The following is a 7,613-nucleotide window of genomic DNA, read 5'->3' as shown; positions in this document are numbered from 1 at the left end:
GGTCATGGATGGCACCATCATTGATGAGGGGGCATCTATGAGTATCCTTTCCTCTACTGCTTGGAAAGCGCTTGGTTCGCCAGCGCTTTTGCCTGAAATGAGAAATCTGACAGGCTTTGATAAAGGAACCAGTCGACCTTTAGGGATGCTCCCCAATGTGCCTATCACATTGAAAGAAAAGACCATTCAAATGAACGTGATGGTCGTTCAAGGACCCTTGGATTATAACCTACTCCTTGTACGAGACTATATATATTGCATGGGAGCCATTGTCTCCTCACTCTTTAGAGTAATGTGTTTTCCTCACGAAGGAAGAGTGGTCAAGCTCATGGACCAGCTTTCATTTCCCGGATCACGCATCACAAATAGTCATATACCATCCCTAAATGGTCTCTTCACACAAGAAATGTCTCAACCTACGGTCCGTCCTCCCAATGAGCATGAGTGATTCAAAAGGATATGACTAGAACCCAAGGGGAATGCGTCCTGGCCTGCTTCAGCAGGAAAATTTTAGGTATAGGATAGGTTTCCGCGGGAGAATATGACTAGTCTGTACCCCGTCCGTCTAGGAAGTGGGGTTATTCTAGAATAAGATTCTATTGTCAAAGTTATGTGAGTTGACAGAACTGAATCAATCACCTTTGTATATCTCGGTAGACATTGCCGAAGAAGTGTTTTGTTTGAAAGATTAATAGAACAATCCTTGGATGACCTGTAAGAGGTAGGCCTCTCTCGCTGAAACAAATGTTTTATCGGACTAAAGTAGGGGTAACCTTGAAACTCTGTTTTATACCTGGGGGCATGCAACCCTTTTTGAGTGCAAGCAAGGGGTGACTATTTTTTTTTTAAATTTTTAGGTCCTCCCTTTAAACCCGTAGGTCTAACCCTTTAAACTCGTAGGATTAGTCGTTCCCGAACTTGCATAAAGAAACGATTCCAGGAGCATAGCTTTGTGATGCGCAAGCTCCATAAAAAATGGGATCTTACATGAGACATTCTTATCATATGACTGGATTAATCGAGCAGTTTTAGTACATACTTCATGCTCGTTAAAAAATAAACATAAGACTGAGCAGTGTTTTTCTGCGTTTAAGCTCGTTAAAAAATGAACTATCTTCCGGTAAATAACCACCGTGAATGTAACATTATTAGCCATTAAATCCTTGGTCGTGTTTGCACCGTCACCTCCACTTTTCCATTGGCCGATCATTCACCTCCATATTGACTGTTTACCCATTTTGAGGAACAGCTGCGAAGAGTGATTTCACTAGCCATCCTTGTGACACTGCTGTGATTGAAAAATTCCAAACCCTTACCTGGAATTAGCGGCTAACCCGTTTTATCACTCGTTCCTAAAAAGACGAGTCTTCTTTAAGATCTTTTTGTCCGACTCGTAAAATATGAAAAGATTGCCGAGTTTTGGCCTTCCAGCTCGTTAAAGCGACCGGAAGTGCTATCCCTCCTTTAGATTTTAATCTTTTTGGACCTGAGGGATTATTGCACAAAAAGATCGAGCGCTTGTTTTGTTCGGCTCGTTAAAACTATCGAAAACTCATCCCTTCTGTATTGTTTTATACTTTTTCGGACTTAAGGGATTAGATGACGAAAAAGGACTTTCGGAGTTGAATTTACGTACCTTTTCAGACTCTCTAAAAATGAAAAGGGACCGAGTTATCTTTGTCGTTAAACTCGTTAAAAAACATAAATAGCGACAAACTTGTCTTTAGACGAGAACGAGTTTCACTATCGCTAGGCTCGTTAAAACATAGCGATGGGTTTGCCCGAAGGGAAAATTATAGAAAAAGAACATGTTATCCTCCTCAAGCTTGACAAAAATAAAGAGGTACTGGTCAGCAATGACTAGGGAAAAATTGGGAAGAAACTCAAAGAAATTTATTGGTAGCAAGTCACTCTTGAACATGACACTTCCACTCCGTGCCTGAGTCAGGTTGGGTTGTTTCATTCACCGGTCACATCGCCATGGTCTCGCCATACCATCCACCTTTGGGGTAAATGCTACCAATCCATCACACAAGTGTCGCTGATATGTTCAAGAGAAGTCATCCAGAGAAGTCAACCGTGTCCCATCCACTACCATACATTATCCTTCATTCTTTCATGACCGCCACCCTGAACCATATATCATCAGATCGTTTTCACCTCCATCAAAATCATTTTCTCCATTCCGTGTCACTGATGTGGGATACATTAATTCCCTCCTTTGATGGATCGCTTCTTGTTGACATCAGCTCATTATGCAAGAAGTTGATCTAGGGATACCCCCTACAGTACTTTGAAGCTTGCATGCCTCAATGGCAAGTTTCTCACTTCCGGCGATAGGTATACATCAATGACGTTCAACCGAAAGATTTTGTGTGGTGTTCAACGCCAAGTCCTTTATTCACACCACGTGAATTGTACTGCAGTACCTTGAGGGTCATTATCATTATCGGTGATTCCTCTCGCGCTTGTTAACGGTTTACATCATTGACTAGTAACCAAGCGATGTCTTTCCATGTTCGACTTCAGAACATTTCTCACATGGATCGACCTGTACTTAGAGTGAAGATCGAACGAGTTTGAAGACCCTGGATCTAGTTTCATCCATCCAGGCTGCGATATATATTCAGGAAAAATAAAGACATTGACATCTACAGCATTGCAGCACAGACAATCATCCTACCAAAGGATGATGATTTAAGCAGGATCATCAGTCTATCAACAGACAATTGTCTGTCCTATGTACATAAAAATGAATTTATAAAGCTGAGCATGGGAATGCCCGCCTCAGCTAGATCATGAAAACAATATGAAAAATAATGTATTGTATTGTATCTTATTACAGGTCTCCTCCCAGCATTGAATGAACTTCGGATCCTCCTAATAAAGCATTTCACCCGATAAACGCTCTCATACTTTAGGGGGCAACTGTTATAGACATTTTTGTGTCTTACAGATATAAGCATGAAATGTCCATAATTCAAGGGATCCAAAGTCCCTAAAGATGTTGTTATAGCTCCTAAAGGAACAAGGTCAACCAATGACAGCTTCTCCCAGAAGTTCTCCACCAAAAACCACTCAGAAATAGTCAATTCAGGATCAATTCAGAGGCTCCACTAGCTGCCTTCGTTGAGATGCAGAGTCTACACTGGCTAGGTGCACTGCAACACAGGTGGAAGCACTACCAGGGTGCGCTGAGTGGGAAATGACAAATGGCAAGCTCATTCAACGAGGTGGAAAGACCTTGGAAGCTTCCATAATCTTCTCCAATGACACTTGCCTCAATGAATTCGACTAGTGATGAGTAAGAGGTTCTCAACCTCCAAGTGGAAGCAAGAACTGACAGAGATAAGCCACAAGTCAAAACATAATCTGACTCATCCTCTCTACTTACATCTATATATGGATCTCTCACCCAGAGGTTCAGGAGGCTGGAATTTTGTACTTTGCAGAGAATTACTGTTGGTTTGAGATTGAGATTAGTACATTGGGTGATTTATGCTTTGTTGGAGGAGAGGAAGGGATTCCTTTGCTGGGAGGTAGATGCTGGATCGGAACTCACTTGGTTGTATCTCCTATTGGACTTTATTATCATATCAATAAACTATTTGAGTTTCTCCTACATGTTGTGTACCAATGATGTTTTGTTATGCTTACATGTTTAGCTTAATCTGATCTTGAGCATTTTATGAATGTATATCTGTATCTTCGTGTAGTTTCTCTCTCTTGTGATCTTGCAGGAATTCGGTGAAGCTGGGCCGATGAAGGAGCAGGAAGCTGGGAGCTACTAAAGAGAGGAGTGATTTGGATCGAAAAACTAGCGGAAGACACAGGTTCATTAGATCCTTCTTCCTCAGTTACATTTCATAAAGAAGAATACTCAATTAGTTTACCTCGTTTGTTGCTAAGGCACTATCACACCTTAGAGTGGGATAGGGGCATTCCGAATTGGATACTTTTCCCAACAACACATACCTCGAATTCTCCACCATCAGCTGGGAGTTCAAGGGCCACCAAATCAATTAGCACAAGGGCAGCCAAGCAAGTCAAGTAGGACTGCTGTTAACTACAAGTCTTGGGCAGCCGAGTCCCTAAGGTTTAGGACGACTATTGGGGTCCTCAATTTGTATAAATAAGAGGGCTTAGGGCCTCATTTCAGTTAGTCATTTTGGTTAGCTAGTTGTTAGTCATTTTGTAGCTGGTAGTTAGCCAATGGTTAGTCATTTTGTAGGCAGAAGTTAGCTAGTTTGTATTTCAATTTTGAGGCAATAGATTAGCTTTGGTTTCAGCTCATTTTCAAGTTCTCCTTGTGGACAGTTTTGATGTAACTCTTCTTTTCTTGCTCAATAAAGATGAATCCAGCCTTGCACCAGCTCCAAATATCTCTTAGGAGGCTATAGCTCTTAGGGTTTGGGCCCATCTTAAGTGCCCAGTACCTCCTTTGTTTACTTTCATGTGTCTTTGCTACATTCTTAGAATAAAATCTGCTATTTAGATTTAAATGTTGTGTTGTTATTTAAGTTGCTCTTGATGATTAAAAAGGTTCTTCACGTTTAGATTTACTTGATTGGTTAATCACAGGGAATATATTCAGAAAAAGGCTACCAAGTACTTTGGATCTCACCTCCCCCTCAGTGGAATCATGAGCCGGGACCAATGTGACTTTGCTGCCAACAAAAACACTGTCCTTTTGCTTCACCATGCAATTAGTAGTGTTGGATTTTTAGTTGTCGAACTTGATATCAGTTTTGATTGCATGCTTCAGTTTATGATTGCTTAGTTGCATAGTTATATTACGTATTTCATTTCGAATAAACTTCTGTTCATTTTCTTTTGTTGTTAGGTTAGGTTAGAGTGAAGTAACTAGGTCAGTTTGAAAAAACGCTTGCAGAGTACCTGTTATCCTTCCTCACCAGCCCATACTCCATCCAACCTACCTGCTTCACCCTTCACTCAGAACCCTTACCTTACATTTTCCTCATTTGCTTACTTTGCCATTATTCTCACCTTCTTGTGCAACATCGTTTCATCCCTCCTTGAACAAATCTCACCATCTACGCCACTCCTCAACTCCGTCCTCCAAGTCTTGAACTCCCCTACACCCCTATTTCACCTCCATACTCATTCCTCCACCTTTTTCCCTCCATCCATGCTTCAAAACCCCATTTCTGAACATCCTGTAGAAAAATTACAAAACATCCTGTAGAAATCCTAGAACATCCTGTAGAACCCCTGCAGACTTCCTGTAGAAGGTCATAAACACGGTTTCTTAGCAGCCAAACTTTGTGAAACTCTTTGGAAGGGTGTTAGGGACTCCTTAGACCCTCTCTGAACCTTCCCGACCTCTTCCAAGCATTTCTCCTCCTTGATCCACCTCTGCACAGTAAAAAGCCAGTTAAAAGCACATGCATGATAATTCTAATAACTTATTCAAAAATACAAAAAGATGTTTTCTTCAGGTAGAGGTAGTCTAGACACATGTATCTTACCTTCATAGAAGTAATGGCATCTCTTTCAGTAGTTTGCATTCTCATCTTTGCATCAGTAGGACTAGCTGGTAGAATTAGGGTTTGCTAGGGTTTGTGTTTCTTTTTGGCTTTTAGTTTATTTCTACAAGTAGATTAGCTTCCTTTGAGTTAGCTTTCATCCATCAGTTAAAAAGCTTCTTCTAAGAGCTCATAGAAGTTGGCTTAAGCCCTACCGGACTTGTGCCAGCTGACCAAGTGACAGCTGCGACAAGAGCTAGTACTTGTGCATACAGCACCGTCGCTTCCAAGTTTGTTACGAACTACCGGGTTGATAAAATTAAAGAAGGGATTTCCAAGAGTTGTAGCATTATTGCTACAATACTGGGGCTCACCACTCTTTTTGGCACCATTGCTGGGGAAGCGTCAGAGTATTGGTGATTTCCGCTTTTCTTCTATTTTCTACTACAACCTTCTGCTAAGTAGTTTGTTTCATTTCCATTATGCAATTTCGTTTCTGCAAAAGTAGATTAGTATTTCCCACTTTCATAGATTAGCATTTCTCTCTTTCATAGATTAGCATTTCAATTCCGCAATTTCATTTCTGCAAGCGTAGATTAGCATTTCAATTCTGCAAGCGTAGCCTCGCATTTCATTCCTACAATTTCATTTGAGCAAAATAGATTAGTCATTTCTTGCTTTCATTTCAATTCCGCATTTTCATTTTCGCAAGATAGTTAGTTGCAGTTCAATCTATTTCAGTTTTGCAGGTAGAAGTAGAAAAAAAAAAACAAAAATCAACCAAAAAGATTTCATTTCATGCCTTGTAGGAGTAGAGATAAGTTAGAAAAATGATTGCACAACGCCCCCACAGCTTCACACACCCAACATTCTCTCTTATTCGATGGCTGTGATTAAAGAGCCCTTAGGTGGACAGTAAGACATATTTGAAGAACCTCAAGGGAAGAAGAAGAAGAAACCATTCCTCTGGAGCAAATGGCTACAAGCAGATATGTTGGAAGCATCACCTTGTCCAAAGATGAATTTGAAAATCAGATCGAAGATTTCAAGAGTGATATGAGGCAGTTTCTTGCCATGCAACTAGATACCTTGCGGATACAAAAGAAGCAAGAAGAAGCCAAGAGGGCTTTGGCCATTTTTTGTCCTAGGTGCACTAGAAAGCATCCTAGGAACGAATGTCCATTGTACTCCATAGAAGTGTGTTTTGTATGTGAAGAATACCATCCTACAGATCAGTGCCCTTTCTTACCCAGAATCAAAGCTGCATATCAGAGAGCCAAAGGAGCCACTGAATCTCTCTATTATATGAACCAAAGGAGGCCACATGATCCTACGTCTTATCAGTAGGAACTGCAAGGGACATCCGAGACCTATTATGACCCCTATCAAGCCACTTTCATGCCTTCTTGGGGTCCCCATGCTCATCCTTCCTGGTTCACACCTCCTCCTTGTTCCTTCATAGATCCATATTATGCCCAACCAGCTGCTCATTCATTTCACTCTTATGCTCAGCCACAGCCTCAGTGGAATGCACCTCATCAGGGGTGGAGGCCCCAGTACAACAATCCTCCCACTTCTTTTCCTCCACCACCTACTCAATCGCAACCATCACCTCCTACTCCACCAAGGCAACCCCAAATGCCTGCCCAACCACAACCCCATCCACATCCATCTCAAATACACACCTCCACTCAACTACCCATACCACCATTTCCAAACCCGTACAATGGAGCAGCTCAACCCAATTGCAAAGCTAAGGCACAACATGTCCGAACAACTCCTCTTGAGCTCAATGATCTTCACCATGGCTCGGGAAGAGCATTGCAAAAAAGAGATCATCTTGAAAGCGTTGAAGGATCACATCTAGAAAAAGAAGATTCAAGAGAGGGGATCAAAGAACCATGGGCTGCACTTGATGAAGAGAAGAGATCAGAATCAAAGATCGAGAAACCTTCCTCATGGTTACCATCAAATATGCCATGTATTCAAGAGAAAGATCAGCAAAAAGAGGAAGATGAGAAAGTCATGGTAGAAGGTGACATGAAACATGATCCAGATCAGCAAAAGGACCAAGGATATCAGAGCTATATTGAAATATGGTTTCAGACAGTCACTAAGTTGTTGCAA

Source organism: Pinus tabuliformis, chromosome Q (genome assembly GCF_031772625.1).
Source record: "Pinus tabuliformis cultivar Carrire ecotype Pingquan chromosome Q, CPIR1, whole genome shotgun sequence".
In the NCBI taxonomy this organism is placed as follows: domain Eukaryota; kingdom Viridiplantae; phylum Streptophyta; class Pinopsida; order Pinales; family Pinaceae; genus Pinus; species Pinus tabuliformis.
The sequence above is the reverse complement of the archived record's forward strand: the minus strand, read 5'-3'. Positions refer to the sequence as shown.